General features: G+C 37.4%; 1 pseudogene; it reads right to left on the bottom strand.

The window, feature by feature from the left end:
- Positions 1 to 2,857: 2,857 nt before the first annotated feature.
- On the bottom strand, positions 2,858 to 10,698 carry LOC122299003 (annotated as a pseudogene).
- Between the last annotated feature and the right edge of the window lie 6,476 nt (positions 10,699 to 17,174).

The raw sequence follows: 17,174 nt of genomic DNA, 5'->3' as shown, positions 1-17,174 counted from the left end.
AATGACACATGGCATTCATAAGCCAACTCGGGGTGGTAATGTTCTGATTAAAATCGACATGGCGAAGGCCTACGATAGCATTGAATGGGGATTTCTAATTCATGTGTTAGGTGCCTTTGGATTTTCTATGGAGTTTTGTGATCTGATCAAAAGTTGCATGTCTTCTCCTTGGTTTTCGGTGACCATGAATGGGGTCTCCAAATATTTTTTCAAAGGTGAAAGAGGGCTTCGACAAGGCGATCCCATCTCCCCATACCTTTTCATAGTGGTGGAGGACATTTTTTCTAGACTGTTGAAAGGAAGATTTCAGCAAGGTTTGATAAGACCTTATCATCATCACAGAAACGCCCCTCTTATCACCCATCTGTTATATGCAGATGATATAGTCATCTTTGCTAATGGAAATACATCTTCATTAAAAAACATCTCGGAGGCCTTAGAGGTGTATGGAAAATGGTTGGGCCAAAAGGTAAGTCAGGAAAAATCATCGATTATTTTCTCTAAGCATATCCCTCATGCTAGACGTCAGATGTTGCTTCGTTTGACTGGCTTTTCTGAATGCTCTTTGCCGTTTAAATACCTGGGAGCCCCCATTGTCTCTGGAAGGCTAAAGGGTATACACTTTGATGACTTTTTGGGGAAGATTAGAGATAGAATAGGAGGATGGAAAGCAAATTTATTGTCAAGTGGGGCACGGACTCTCCTATTAAAACATGTCCTTGGAAGTATGCCTATCTATCTCTTATTAATACTGCAAGTTCCAAAGTCAATTATAAGAACCTTCAATCGGTATTGCAGTAATTTCTTTTGGGGACTCCATGAGGGGAAGCCGAAAAAGCACTGGAGAGCATGGGAGGGGATGTGCTGCCCCGAAAAGGAAGGGGGTATTGGCTTGAGAAATCTAGAAGACATAAAAAAAATCCCTACATATGAAGTTTGCGTGGAAGCTACTTACCGAAGATAATCTCTGGTCTTGGTTCTTCAAATCCAAGTATGTCAAAAATTCCCACATATCTTTACTTAACCCCTCAGTAGGTACAAGTTTTTGGAGGATGGTAATACGATGCATTCTCGAAATACTACACCTAGCAAGATGGCGAGTCAAGGAGGGCAATTTATCCTTCTGGTGTGATACATGGTTGGAGGAAGGCCCACTTTGCAATGAATTTAGTAGTGTTGTAAATGTATCCCTGAAAATCAAAGAATGCACCCTAGAGGATGGCTGGAATTATGAGCTTCTAAACCAGCTGGTTGGTCCTAACCGTGTGGAACAAATCCTGAAGGCTTTGGGCAAGAGGAAAAATGGAGCGGATGTGCTGGTATGGACCCCATCTCCCAATGGGGTTTTCTCCACAAAAAGTGCATGGGAGTGTGTTCGAATAAAAATGCCAACTGATGCTTGGGCTAGCTGGGTTTGGCATCCTTATCTTCCTAAATTCATGGCCACTACTATGTGGAAGGGGCTACATGGGGCTCTGAGTGTAGATGATCGACTGAGAAGAATTGGCATCCCTATTGTGTCAAAGTGCAACTGCTGTAACCATGGAGCTTATGAAGATCTAAACCATGTGCTGCCTGAGGGTGATTTTGCAAAAAGTATTTGGAGAAAAAGTGCTTTACAGGTGGGAATGAATGTGAGGGAGGGGCGGTCTTGGAAGGAAACAATTGGTAGTTGGTTTAATACTGCTACCAAATCTTCCACTATGGGCAACCTTATTGGAATCATCCCTTCTATTATTACTTGGAGACTATGGCTAAGAAGATGCAAAACCCGTATGGAAGGCAGCGGGGAGTCGGTGGAACAGGTTTGGAGAAGTATTCGCTTTTGGATCACCAAAATAGGTGAGAAATTAAAGGCCGGAAAAAAAATTGAAAAGAAGAGATGAGGTGATACTAAAAGAGCTAAATGTTCCTCCAAAAATGGTTACAAAGAGAACACCACAGGTAGTCAAATGGTTTCGACCATACCAGGGAAGATACAAACTCAATACCGATGGAAGTAACCGAGGCAATCTGGGGTAAGCTGGAGGTGGAGGAGTTATCCGAAACTCCTCAGGTAACTTGGTTAGACCTTTTGCGGTTTCTCTTGACCAAGGAACAGTTTCCTTTGTGGAATTCATGGCGGTTTACCATGGAGTAAAATTAGCAAAAAGTATGGGTATTGTTCAGTTAGACATAGAACTGGACTCTAGCACTGTGATAAAATGGCTGAAAACATCACTTTGTGGGTTATGGTATGTGGAAGACTTTTGGGAAGAACGAACATATATGTTGAGAAGTATGAATGTAAATATCACTCATGTCTACCGGGAAGCAAATACTCCGACAGATCTTTTAGCTAGAATGGGTTTGGAGGGATGCACTAAATATTGGGACCTCTTTTCTGATTTACCATGGAAGCTTCGTGGCCTTCTGAAGATGGATAAAACGGGTCTGCCATATATACGAGATGGTTGATCTGATTTTTTGTATTTGGTTTTTTTGGTTATATATGGAGTTTCTTTTTGTATCCATGGTTTTCCTCCGCCACATGTGAGGTTTTGAATATACCACGGAGGGTCCCTCCTCCCTTATTATAAAAAAAAAAAAAAAAAAAAAAAAAAAAAAAAAAAAAGAAGCCCCATTCTTGAGAAATGCTTGACTAAAACACTTCGTCATATTTCTAGTACAGCAACACCAACCCCAACGTTATTTTTGTTCCATACGCATCACATAGTATCGTTCTATGAAGATACATCATAAGATTTGTATGCAAAGCATGCAAAGGCTGCCTCCCATAATCAATTTCAGACATTTTTATTCTATGCTCTGATTGAAATTCTGAAGTTATTTCCAAGCCCCAATCTCTAGAGTGCGCAGAGAGAGAGAGAGAGAGAGAGAGAGAGAGAGATGGAACACGTACGATTCACTATAATACAAGCAACAGATGCAAGTGACTGATTCACCTCGAACAAGTTCATGGGCTCATATGGGATGACACAGAAAGTTCAGCAACAACATAGATGTTCCCAAGTGACAGACAGACACACAGCACACCATGAAGAATGAAACCAACAAATTCTCATTTAAGGAGGGTCTTGACAATCGATTTGACATTGAGCTTCTTGAGATCTGTTTGTGATAGTACACATCCGGCCACAATGGATGCAAATCAAGCAATCAAAACTCTCAAACTCCTTGCTGTTTGAAGAGTAACTACCTTATCATCAATAGAATAGAACTTTGTCAGCAAGATCCCATCTATCAGTCTTGGCCAAGCTAAAGTCGAAAGGTCGGCTAATTTCTGTATACAAAACAAGTGTAGCTTAAATAACTCGATAAATAAAAGATCCCAACAATAGATGACAATCCTAAATCTAGAAGTCATACCAGATTGAATTTTGAAAGTTGATCAACGGCCTCATTTCCAACCAGTGCCTCTCCAACAAACAAGACCAGATCAGAATTGTTAAGGTAAATAAGCTTTGAGAGTGCTCTCATCAATGGTTCATTATCCTAAAAAATGGAGTACATGTATCAAATGGCCATGATGGAGTAAAAACAAACATGTCAGTGAAACACATAGCCCTAATTATCTATAAAAGTCAGTATGATACATATAGCAGATAACAGCACACATTTATAACATAATACCAGATAAGCGCGATACCTGCATGCATGACTCCGCAGCTGCTCAACCGCTCCAGATTGGAATGTGTCACAAGCAGCCATCATGACATTGATCTCGTGCTGTAGAAGCCAGTAGGCAACCTGCAAAGTGATTTTTAAAAGAAACTCTACACTCAAAATTCATAGAATATAATAAGTGTGCTCACAGGACCAATATATGCAAATACACATGCACATGCATCCTCTACGATACAGGAGTAAAGGCTAGTTATATTAAATCTTTTTAATATTATTAAATCTTAACATTAAATATTTTTTTTAATATCATTTGGGGAAGTCTCACAGTTCCATTTATGTTAAAAAAAAAGTAGAAAAATAAAAAAGAGATGGCTTACCTTGGCCAGATTAGTAGATTTCCCAACTCCATTAACACCGACAAAAACAACAACATAAGGCTTCCTTTGTTCCCTGGCAACATGCACATCCCCCAATATGTCAAGAAAGCACTTAGGAGTTAAAATACAAACAAGAGCTTCTTCCATTGCTGCCTGTAGTCATTGTTTCGTGCCAGGGTCTCAATCTCATCACAAAGAATCAAATGATGATCAGAAGCGAAGCAGTTGAGATTAAAAAAAAAAAAGGGATGGATTCACAAACCTGCACTGTTGAAGATATCCTTGTAAACGAAGCCAACTGTTTCCCTTCAAGACTCGCTGCCACAGATTCACGGAGTTTCTCTGCTATCTCCTCAGCCTGCGATGTAATAACAAGGAGCTCTAAGTAGCAGGCTAAGTGTATTTGAGAAGTACAGATAAAGCAAATATGAAAACATAGTATATCACTGAAACATACCACATTCTTCATCATAAGCCTATCCTTGAGAGCTTTCAAAGCTGGTTCCAGGTCTGACTTCTCCAGATTCGCTTTGCCCGCAATACTGAACATACGAAAGTGAATAATTAATGAGGCAAGTATCTGGTAATGTCAAGACAGATTTCAACAAAAAATGCAATGGTAAGGCGACAATCCATTTTAATGCCTAAAAGCTTGAAGTTTACAGTTGTACACCCCAGGTTCTTACAAATTACAAAAACAAATATGAAATTTCAGCCATCAACAAGATAAACTTCATGGAAGCCTACTTGTACACCCCAGGCTTTTAAAAAATAGATAAATAAATCACTACAAAGAAAACAGTGATTTCTCCCAATAATTCCATGAGATAATTTATTTATTTATTTATTTTATAACATAATTGTTTGAACTGCTCAAGGGAAACTTAGGCACTTAAACTTCATTTATGGTTTAATGCCACTGTCTGTGTAAATTGAAAAATAAGTAGATTTTAAAGGAAGTAACGATATAAAAACTAAATTATGGCCCAAAACATTATGTTGAATTGCTGCATGGAGATCAAGTACTCAGTATCATATTTTTTTCATGAAGAAAGACATTGTTGAAAAACTCAAGCAATATCCTTCAACTAACTATGCCTAAAACTACAAATACTGCAGATAGTGAATGGAAGTTATAAAAATAAAATTACGTGTATGATCTAAATTAAGTCATACATGCACACACAATAACCAAAGGATTGAAATTAATGAACTAACCTTTGGAACATTGCTGAAAACCACCCCTTCTTCTTAGTTTCAGGCTTGCGGACCCACTTCCTCATCATCTTCAGCCTCGCTTTCACTGCTAAAGAACTCTTCCTTGTCCATCATAATTTCACCATGATCAACTGCAACAACCTCTATATTGTCCCCATTCTCACCCACATCATCTGTGAAATCCAATTTTGCCTGAGGAGGTGAATCATTCCTAACTCTATTCTTCCTTGTTATCTTTTTCTCTGTCTCTGCCTTAGAGCCCTTGCTAACAAGGGTTTCGGCTTTCTTCCCACCTTAAGCTCTAAGCTTCTAAAGCTTATTTACATCAAGAGCCCCAACATCAGAGCTCCCATTTTCTATACTATTAGCACCACCATTCACCTTAGAATCATCATTATGAGCATAGTTACCATTGGAGTGCCCATTCTCCAAGTTGTGGCCTTTTGTATTATCACCATCCCCACCATCATTGGGGAAAGTACTTTCACTCTTTTTGTTACTTACTCCTTCAAATCTAGCCATTTTGCATTTGCCCTTGCTTCTTACTATTATTTAGAGGCTTGCCCACCACCTCCTTTAATCTCTTCAAATCTTCAGCACGAGCTTCAGCTTCCTTTTTCAGTTGCCTAAAAATTTCATCGAAATCACTATAGGCTATCCATTTCGGATCATACACCTCCAAAAACTCACGGTTCACCATTGCAAGCAGATCGTCCAAATACAACAGATGGAGTATTGATTGGGCCAATGCATTTAACTAATTGGGCCAGAATTTCAGAGGAAGAGTCACTTCCAGATGCTTGAATTTGAGAAAATAGACTACTCCACACACACAAACATATGCTTGAATAATCTTGATACGTTTTTTTATCTTTTGTTTATTGTCTGCATATGCTTATTGTGGGAGCATACACGATAATGGAGTATAGGAAGGACCCTATAAATTAAGGCAACTTTGGGCTCTCATAATCTCGAGTGTTGCAAACTTCAACCACTTATAATAATATTCGGAGAAGCACTTTCGTTTCCCTTCAGAGCGAAAAACCTCTGAACGAAAAGCCAAACCCTAGCTTCCCTTTTCTGAGCGTTCAATGGGGGTGGGAGCTTTGGCTCTCTCTCTCTCTCCCCCCCCCCCCTCTCTTCCCTTCCCCCTCCTTCTCCTTCTTTTGTCTGGTTTTCCATTTTGCGCTTTCGTTTTGTTTTTGTGTTTTTCAGGCAAATAAAGGGGATTTTTCCGACGGGGTCGCTTCCAGCCGCCGTTCGCCAACAAGCGCCCCACCATGACGTTGGCCAGCCGCCAATCTTCAAGATCTCCGAATGGAGAGCCAAACGGAGGGGCGCGTAGCCCGCACGCGAGGGACAGAGTCTCGGCCTGCTACCGCGCGTGGCAGTCAAGCGCCACTGTGGAGCCTCCTGCCGACTTAAAACCTGACTTTTCTGGGTCCCAAGACTCCGGGTGTCCTTCGACCGACCGTCGGATCTCCTCTAAGAGTTGTTTGCTCCGCACGCACCACTGCTTTGTGTTTTTTGTCCGTCTTTTTTCTGTCTATTTTCTGCTTTCTATTATTTTTCTTCTGTTTTTGGTTTTTGGTTGTCTCTGGTTTCCTTGCTTAATACCAAGCGGAGTGTTGAGTTTTTTGGTTCGACACAACCTGTGGCTAGTGCGTATGGAGTATGGCGGACGATGCTACGGCTGGCGGACGTACGGCCTACCTCTGGTGGAGGTTTTGTGGTCCGTACGCGAGCTGGGTGCTCGTGCTGTTTCTTGGGCTGCTGATGCCGACGCCTGGGGTGGTGTGCCTTCGGGCTCTTGCTAGCGCTTGGTTTGCTGTTTGTTTTGTTGTGTAGTGTAGTTCTTTGTCGTTTTAGTTGTGTTGTTTTAGTTTTTGTCTTTTGGACTCTGTCCAAAAGGATTATGCCTTCTCCACCTCCTTAGGTGGTTGGAGGGGCTGGTCATTCTATTTTTTACAGAGTGCTTTCTCTCGAATGAGAGGTTTAGAAGTTTAGACAATGTCTGCCACTTTGTGTGCGGGGAAGCTCCTGAGCATTTGCGTTAGTTGACTTATAATCTGGTTCTCTTGTACTGATAAGTCGCAGTTGTAACTTCGTTTATGAACGAATGCTTGAAGCATATTTCCATCAAGAAAAATAATAATAATATTCGAAGAATCAGAGCTGTTTTTCTAATCATTATTCTATGAATTTTGGCAACTAGTAGAGCACTCATCAAAGAGTTTGTGCTGGAATTTGTCACTAATGCAGAAGATTTGGTTTTATTGCAACAAACGATCTTCAATATTGAAATGTTTCGATGTAGCATATATAAAGCATTCTGCAATGTAATTAAATGCAGTGTAGTCCAACTTCAATCATTCAGTGCAGTTAAATACAGGCTAATTCATTGTTAATGCAGGGAATATGTACACCTACAGGCTACTTATATATCTATATATCTATATGCATGACTCAAAGGAGTTCTTGTAGGGGAAAAAAAGGACCAACAAAAACAGAGGAGCTTGTGTTGGGTTCTGGCAATTTTGAGCTCATAACGTGGGGAAAAAAGACCAAGATCCCGTCCCGAATTCGTGGGTCAGGCCGGTTTGGGCCCAAAACTAGCTTGGGCTGGATGAGTTGCAGCCTTAGGTAGCCCTATGATCTAGGTAGCTTTAGATCAACAATCACTAAATATTATTTAGAAATATGAAAATCTAAATATTGATGAAACAGAAAAGTAAAAGTAAATCAAATCAGTATTAAGCAGCATTATTCAAATGCATAAATCAAGTGAAAATCCAACCAAAAAAAATAAAAATAAAAGAGGCACAAAACTCCAAGCTAAGTAACTCTATCTAATAGTATTAGACTAATACGGGCACAAAGCTTGAATTATAAGGAGAGACGGCAAAATCCCGGAAAAATATACATCATTTTTCGTATTGATCATCTCCTTATGCTTGCGTACCACACAGACTCCAAAACTTTTAATTAGCATTCTATTGTCTATGCTATAATACTTAAGTTGTAGACTTCCCTCCACTGATTCGAAATGCTCTCCATCCTGTTGAACAAGCTAGCTAGCATCATAATTGTTAGTAGACAAAGGTACACAATATGAGAGAGAGAGGGAGAGAGAGAGAACCCATAATTTGAAATGCTTGAATTCATTGGAGGTGGTGACTAGAGTAGTTCTCCAATGGAGGGATATTGTATTTTATCCGAGTAGGTACCATCAAGAGAGAGAATATTTAGACGTTGTTGCAACTAAAAAATGCTATTAGGGATATGTCTTGATTTGTCGCACTCTTTTAGATTTAAATGTACAAGTCTAATGAGATTACCAATCGATGGAGGCAGTTTTCTTATAGCAGTGCCTTCTAATTTAATGTTCTTCAAACATTTAATTTCACTCTCAATTTTAGGAAAATTATGCAGCCTTTTTGCAGTTAAAAAGATCAAGGAATTTTAGAGATTCCAACTTGACGGATCTTAGAAAACTAGTATAGCTCTTGCAACTGGTAATTGACAATTTGACAAAGTCTATCAAGGAAGCCAACATATTGATCTACCTTAACTAAGTCATCACAAAATATAATCTTCAAACTCTCTAAATTCTGGAGTCCCGACATATCGGGAGTTTTTCTTAGAAATTTGCATATAGAGAAATTCATACGTATTTATTATTATTTGTTCTGTAGAAATTTTTGTGGAAATTTGAAAACTAAAATAGACATCTGAAAATGAGTTGATTGATCTATAATAATTATTAAACTGTAATTACAAAACACTTCTTGGTATTTCTAGAACAGCTACACCATGACCAACCCCAACATTATTTTTGTTCCATACGCGTCACATAGCATCGTTCTATGAAGAAACGTCATAAGATTCATATGTGAAGGACGCAAAGGCTCCCTCCCATAATCAATTTCAGACATTTTTCTTCTACGCTCTTACCGCAATTCTGGAAGTTATTTCCAAGCCCCAATCTCAACTAGCGTGCGCAGTATTCATTACTAATTAGCTTACAATGGATCTTACTGTTTGGGAATACAAGTTTCTTCAGGTATTCTTCCTGAAGAAATCTGAATTATTTGTAAATTATCCACAAATAATTTATTATTATTTCATTACTATTTATAAATTATTTTACTACTATTTACGATAATTGTTTTAATATAAAAAGTCAAAATGATTAGTACAAGCTGAATTCCTATCATTTCCGACTTTGGTGGAGTTCATTTTTGTTTTGAATGTCATTGAGATATGATGATGAGAAAATAAATGATAAATATTTTTTTAAAAATATAATTATAAATGGAAATAATATGGTCAGGATGCTTTGAGAGTTGAGATATTTTCTCTTTTCTGTTTTGAAATTTTAGGAATACTTTTCATTAAATAAATTCTATTTATGTTATTATCACGTAATTTTTTAATGATTAGAATTTTAAGAAGGGTCTCATAAGTATTTCTATGCGTGTAATTACATATAAAGGATTCTCATAAATTGTTAAGACTCGGAAAAAATTTAAATATGAATTACTTTCCTAAAAAATATTAATGTACCATCGTCTTATTACACATCAGTGGGTTTATTTTAAACAATTAAGAATACTAACAATTTATTTTGGCACATATTTTTCCACATAAACAAATAAATTAATAATACTAAACAAAAGTTAATAGAAATAGATCTAAAAAGGAATAGATATGAAACCTATATACGCACAACTAGGACAGGTTAAAGAAATATTTAAAAAAAGCCAATGCCCTTTCGGCAATCCATATGGTGCGTTTGGATGCAAGGATTTAGGAGGATGATTTGGATTTGGATGTTTAAAATTTAAATTCTTTACTTGGATCATGTTCAAAGAGAAAAAATGATGCATACCACCTTTTTTTTTTTTTTTTTTGAAAAAAATGAAGCTGAATTTATTCATAACCACTCAATCAATACATAACATTTCAGTTGTAATCATACTAGCTATCGCATTTGGTCCATCCTCTACCCAACAATGCATACCCACCTTACGAAGTTAATCTAAACACAACTTTGTAGCTTTCCTCAGTGCTGAAGTTTCTACAATCAGTGACTGGGGCACCATATGAAGTTGGTCACAATAGGAAGCCATGATTTCCCCTGCACTATTCATGATAATAATTCCGAAACCCACTCTCTAGTTTTAGCATTAATTGTAGCGTCAAAGTTGGCCTTGAAAGAGACTTCCACAGGTTTTTTCCGTAACTGCTTCTCTCTTCTTGTTTCCTCACAACTCTGCTTCACACCCTTCCTCTCCTGAGCCTCCTTGTACTCTTTTAGACTTGCTATGGTAGCATTGATCACCTTTGATGGACTATCAATGAGATTCTCAAAGACTACCTTATTTCTTCTATGCCAAATGCCTCTCAAGATGGAAATCGTTTCATATAGCTTTTCAATTTCCAGACCTGCTCTTAATCTCCAATAATTGCACATTTCTGCACTACACTTCCAACCTCTGCCCACACATCATTCACAGCTGGACATTTCCATAGAGCATGTATTATGGTCTCCTCTACCTTTCGACATATAGGACAATTGGAATTTTCAGCAATCTTCCTTTTAAAAAGTAACGATTTGGTAGGAAGAGATTTAGGACTTGTTATATTTATTATAGATTGTGATATTAAATATGTGAATTTATTAAATGTGGGTTATTATATATTTTAGTGAACAATTATATTAAATATGTGAGCTCAAAACTCCACAAGTGCATTTTCATTTATTTTGTGAAATAAGTGAAATGTTGGACTTGGATAGGCACAATGCTTGGGTCGAACACGTTGAGCTGAAGAGATATGATGAGTGGGCCAAAGAGGTACCACGCATGGGCCGAATAGACACAAGGTTTGGGATGGGCCGAAGAGGCACTACTCATGGGTCGAATCGGCCCGTGTGAAGACCTACTTGGTGTGCTTCAAAATAATTTCAATAGAAATGTTGAATAGGTGAGGTTCGAACCAGTGCCCTTTAGGGAGAGAGGTGTCCAACCACTAATTGACCATGCATGTTCTTTGCTATCTAAATGAAACAACATAACCTTTAAACTATAACTACCAGTTGAAACGTCACAAGTTAAGAGTTGTGATTTTTCATATGGTGTCACTTCACCCTCTATAAATAGAGGATGAGGCCCACGAATTTATTCATTCCATTCACTCATTTTTTTGGTCACTTACACAATTTTATAAAGAAACTCTTAAGGATAGACTTTAGAATTGCTATCTGCAGGTCGTAACTTTATTGTATCCTGGAGGTGAATTGCTTGTAACCCGATAACAAACTCTTTTGAGTGGGGGCGCTTATCACCTTAAAGATAATGTTCTACACGCCTCAAAGTCACATTTATTTTTTCAGATTACTGTATTCACACAACTTTCTTCAACAATTTTAAGGTGAGAATGGCGCAATGGGATCAAAATATGAAATGGCGATTTTCAAGATGATGAATCAAGACTTTGTCAAACTAGATAGGTTTGATGGTACAAATTTTACTCACTGGAAAGACAAGTTGATGTTCATTCCTACTACATGAAAGATTTCATATGTTTTGGATTCAAACTTGCTGGTACTTCCAGAACCCAAATCTGACAATAAGATCAAATCAAGGCAGAACTCAAGAAGCACGAAGAAGATGAAGTGGTATGTAGAGGGCACATTCTGAATACACTTTGTGATCGTCTCTACAACTTATTTATATCAATCAAGTCACCAAAAGAGATTTGGGAGGCATTGGAATTCAAGTATAGAACCGAAAAGTAAGGTACGGATAAATTCCTTATTATGAAATATTTTGAGTTTACAATGAATGATAATACTTCTTTGATGGATCAAGTCCATGAATTGTAAGTTTTGGTGAATAAACTTCGAAATCTTAATATTGAAGTTTCTGAACCTTTGCAAGTTTAGGCTATTATAGCCAAACTTCCTCCACGTTGGAATAACAACATAAGATTTCACTATAGAGCAAATTCAAAAAACATTTAAGAATTGAAGAGGAAACTCGAATTCGTGATAAGAAATTATTTTCTCAAAATGGCTCTAAAGTGAATTTTGTTAACGAGAAAAATAAGTTTCAGGGTAATTTTGAAGGAAACAAGAGAAAATATAATGATTATTCCAACAATGGTGACAAGTCAAAGAAAACAAAAACTTGTTACAATTGTGGAAAGAATGGGCACTTTAAGCATGAATGTAGGTGCAAGAAGAAACACGAGAAAGAAAATGGCAATCCCAATAGTGCAAATCTGATTGAAAATGAGACTTCAGAAATTGTGGCCATGGTCTTTGAAATGCACATTAGCATGATTACAAAGTTAAATATGGCTATAACAACCGAGTCATCTGATTGGTGATATGATTTAGGCGTTACCGTCCATGTTTGCAATCAGAGATCTCAATTCAAAAATTATGAAGATACAACAGATGGACATATAGTGCTAATGGGAAATCATAACTCTGCAAAAGTTGTGGGAAAAGGAACTAGGGAACTTTAGTTCACTTTTGGGAAGAAACTTATTCTTATCAATGTTCTTCATATCCCAGAAATAAAAAAATAAAAAAAATCTTGTATCTGCAAATTTGCTTTGTAAAAAAGTTGTCAAGACCGTAATCGAGTCTGATAGTGTAATTCTTTCCAAAGGGAGAGTGTTTGGTGAAAAATGGTACTCTTGTGATGGAATGTATAAACTAAGTATTAATAAAATAAGTTCTGATTATGCTTATATTATTGAGTCTTCTACGTTGTGGCATAATCGTTTAGCACATTTGAATTTTAAATCTTTAAAGTTTATATCTAAACATAGTTTAATTCCATATAATCGTGGACATGGTGCTAAATGTGAAATTTATATTCAAGCAAAAATGACAAAGAAACATTTCCCTAAAACAGACAGAAATACACAATTATTAGAACTTGTACATTCTGATATTTGTGAACTAAATGGTATTTTAACTAGATGAGAGACAATAGATATTTTATTACTTTTATTGATGATTTTTCAAGATATACATATGTATACTTAATGGAAAGTAGGGATGAGGCCTTTAATATGTTCAAATATTATAAGTCTGTTGTTGAAAATCAAAAGGAAAAGAAAATTAAGATACTTCATAGTGACAAGGGTGGTGAATATTTTCCTACTAAATTAGGAGAATGGCATAATACATCAAACTGGTGCACCCTATACCCCACAACAAAATGGTTTAGCAGAAAGAAAAAATAGGACACTAGTTGATATGTTAAATGCTATGACATTGAATGCAAAATTATCTTTTAATTTGTAGGGGTGAAGCATTGCTCACAACATGTTCTTTGCATAATAGAATACCTTATTTGAAATTCAAAGTTTCACCATATGAATTGTGGAAAGGTAGGAAACCAAATCTGGAGTACCTAACGGTATGAGGCTGTTTAGCCTTTTATAGAGTTCCGGACCCAAAAAGAACAAAATTAGGTCCAAGGGCAATCAAGAGTGTTTTTATAGGATATGCTGAGAATTCAAAAGCATTTAGACTTTTGGATTTGGATTCTAACATTATAGTAGAATCAAAGGATGTAGAGTTTATTGAAGATAAATTCTATAATGACTCCAAAGTAGTATCAGATCCTACTCAAACACCAGAATCTAACTTGAGTTGGAAAATGAATTGTATAATTCCTAACACATTGGCTAGACCTAGGAGAAGTCAAGGAGTCAAAAAAGATAAAAGCTTGGATCCAGATTTTGTATCATCTCAGGCCATTATTTTCCTTTTGGAAGGAAATAGAGATGAATTTTTAAATAAAATACCCATTTTATTAAATATAGAAGAAGATCCAAAAACATTTAAAGAAGCTATGACTTCTAGAGATGTTGCATTTTGGCAAGAGGCTATAAATGATGAAGTGGACTCAATATTGTCAAACAATACTCAGGTTTTAGTTGACTTGCCTCCTGGATCAAAACATATTGGTTGTAAATAGGTATTTAGAAGAAAATACAATACAGATGGGTCTCTTCAAACTTTTAAGGCCAGATTAGTAGCCAAAGGTTTTAAACAAAAAGAGGGCATGGATTATTTTGATACATATGCCCCAGTGGCTAGATTTACATCCATTAAAGTGCTTATGGCACTGGCTTCAATATATAATTTATATGTACACCAAATGGATGTTAAAACTGGTTTCCTAAATGGTGAACTGGATGAAGAGGTGTACATGGAACAACTAGAAGGATTTGTTATGCATGGGCAAGAAAAGAAAGTTTGCAAATTAATTAAGTCATTGTATGGATTAAAGCAAGCACCAAAACAATGACACGAGAAATTTGATTCAGTAATTTTATTTCATGGATTTCGACATAATAATGCTGATAAATGTATATATTTTATATTTATTGATTGTTATGGTATAATAATATGTCTTTATGTGGATGACTAACTTATATTTGGAATAAACCAGGAAGTATTTATCTTCAAAGTTCAAAATGAAGGATCTTAATGAAGTTGACACTATTTTGGTGGGCAAAGTAAAGAAAAATAGTGGGGGTTATGCTTATGTCAATCTCATTACGTTGAGAAAATACTTCTTAAATTTCAACATATAGGAATTAAAGAAGCAAATACCCCATATGACTCTTCATTTAAATTAACTGAGAATGCTGGTAGAGCAGTTGCTCAGTTGGAATATGCTAGTGTAATTGGTAGCTTAATGTATGCTATGCATTGCACTAGGCCAAATATTTCCTTTGCAGTATATAAACTTTCTAGATATACAAGTAATCCTAGTATGGAGCATTGGAAAGCAATTAGTAGAGTCCTTGGGTACCTTAAAAGAACTAGGTCGTTGGGACTATATTATACAAATTTTCCTGCTGTATTAGAAGGATATTGTGATGCTAGTTAGATTATTAGTGCAAGTGATAATAAGGCTACTTCTGGTTGGGTTTTCACCCTTGTAGTGGAGCTATCTCATGGGCTTCTAAGAAACATACATGTATTTCACATTCTACTATGGAATCTGAATTTGTAGCCTTGGCGGCAGCAGGCAATGAGGCAGAATGGCTGAGGAATTTGTTATTCGACATAAAGTTGTGGCCACAGCTGATGTCAGCCATTTCTTCGCATTGTGATAGTGAAGCTACTATGTCTAGGGATTATAGTAAAGTCTATTATGGAAAATTTAGACATATTAGCTTAAGACATGAATATGTCAAACAATTAATAAGTAATGGAATTATCACTATTGTATATGTGCGGTCAAGTAAAAACTTGGCGGATCCTTTCACAAAGGGACTCTCGAGAGATTTGGTGAATAGTACATCTAATGGAATGGGTTTGAAACATTTCTTTTAAAAAGTCACCTATAGTAGGAACCCAACCTTACACTATTAATAAATAGTCTAAGGTTTAATGGGTAATAACAAATTACAGTTAAGTGGCTGGAATAGTACTGAAATTTAATGTGATGTGAGAAACCCTTCCAGGATGGTCAGTGCTGGCTGTTACACTAAATGTAGGATGAGTATTATGCTCTTAATAAAGTTCAATAGTTGAATTAGTGTCTGAAGTAACAGAGACATGAAAGGAACTTTACCTATATAAACATTAGAGGTGGGGATAACTTCTAGCAAAAGTTTAAGGTTTACTTTTGTAAATGTTCATGAACGTCAGGATGGAGCATATGTATTAGTTCAAATAATTGGTGAGTTATCTCACTAAAATTGGATGGAATCATGTGTGTGGTATTTCCGTTCTTAACATATAGGGTATTGGTTTTAAGTCTAGACCACCATTGACTTTGTTAAGAATTTGAGATACTTACACTAATTGAAGGTTTAAGTCAAGAGATACCTTCTTGTATGCATAAGGATATCAATATTTGACTGAAAATTTAATATCGTAATCTAAGTAGGGGATTGTTATCTTTATTATAGATTGTGATATTAAATATGGAAATTTATTGAATGTGGGTTGTTATATATTTTAGTGAACCATTATCACAAAGAAATGCATTGGTTCAGTGGTAGTGATGTGTTGTTTCAAATGAAAGGGTAAGAGTTCAAAACTCCACAAGTACACTTTCATTTATTTTGTGAAATAAGTGAAGTGTTGGATTTGAATAGGCACAATGTTTGGGCTGAACAAGTTGGGCCAAAGAGACATAATGCTTGGTCTAAAGAGATACCACGCATGGGATGAACCGGTTGGGCTGAAGAGACATGATGATTGGGCAGAAGAGGTACCACACATGGGCCGAATAGACACAATGTCTGAGGTGGGTGTCACAACCCCTAGAAGAATTGCCCAGGACCACACCTCGACACGACCCATGGAAGGTCAGGATAGTCACATGGCTAGCCTGCTTGCATGCCTTAGCTCAAACCATGTGTGCAGGCTTGTGCGTGCCCTTGAGCATGCACTTGCGCGCATGCATGCGTACCCCAGCACCACTTAGCGAGGCTAGTGGCATGCCCTCACAGGCACGCCATCCAGCGCAAGGCTCCAGCCCATGCCTTGCAGGCAAGGCTAGTGGCATGCCCACCAGACATGCCATCCAGCGCACGGCTCTAGCCCATGTCTTGCAGCACCATAGCCCAGACTGTTAACTTGGGCCATGCATGCTCATCGCCCAGGCCACCAGCCCTAGCCATGCAGGACCACCACCCAAGCCCAGGCACCACAGCAATAGCATGGCATCACCCTGTGCCCACCATCAGGCCTAGGCTTGGCACCATGTCATGCCCACCATCAGCAGGCCATGCGCAGCGCCATGCTGTGCCCGCCACCTGACCAACACATGGCACTATGCAATGCCATGCAGCGAGCTGTAGACCAAACCATGACTAACCTAGCCATGAGCCATGTACCACCGTAGCCCACCATGGGCATTACATGCCATGGCCACCATGTTTAATTTATCCATTTTATTA

Source organism: Carya illinoinensis, chromosome 16 (assembly GCF_018687715.1).
Source record: "Carya illinoinensis cultivar Pawnee chromosome 16, C.illinoinensisPawnee_v1, whole genome shotgun sequence".
Classification (NCBI taxonomy): Eukaryota; Viridiplantae; Streptophyta; class Magnoliopsida; order Fagales; family Juglandaceae; genus Carya; species Carya illinoinensis.
The sequence above is the reverse complement of the archived record's forward strand: the minus strand, read 5'-3'. Positions and strand labels throughout refer to the sequence as shown.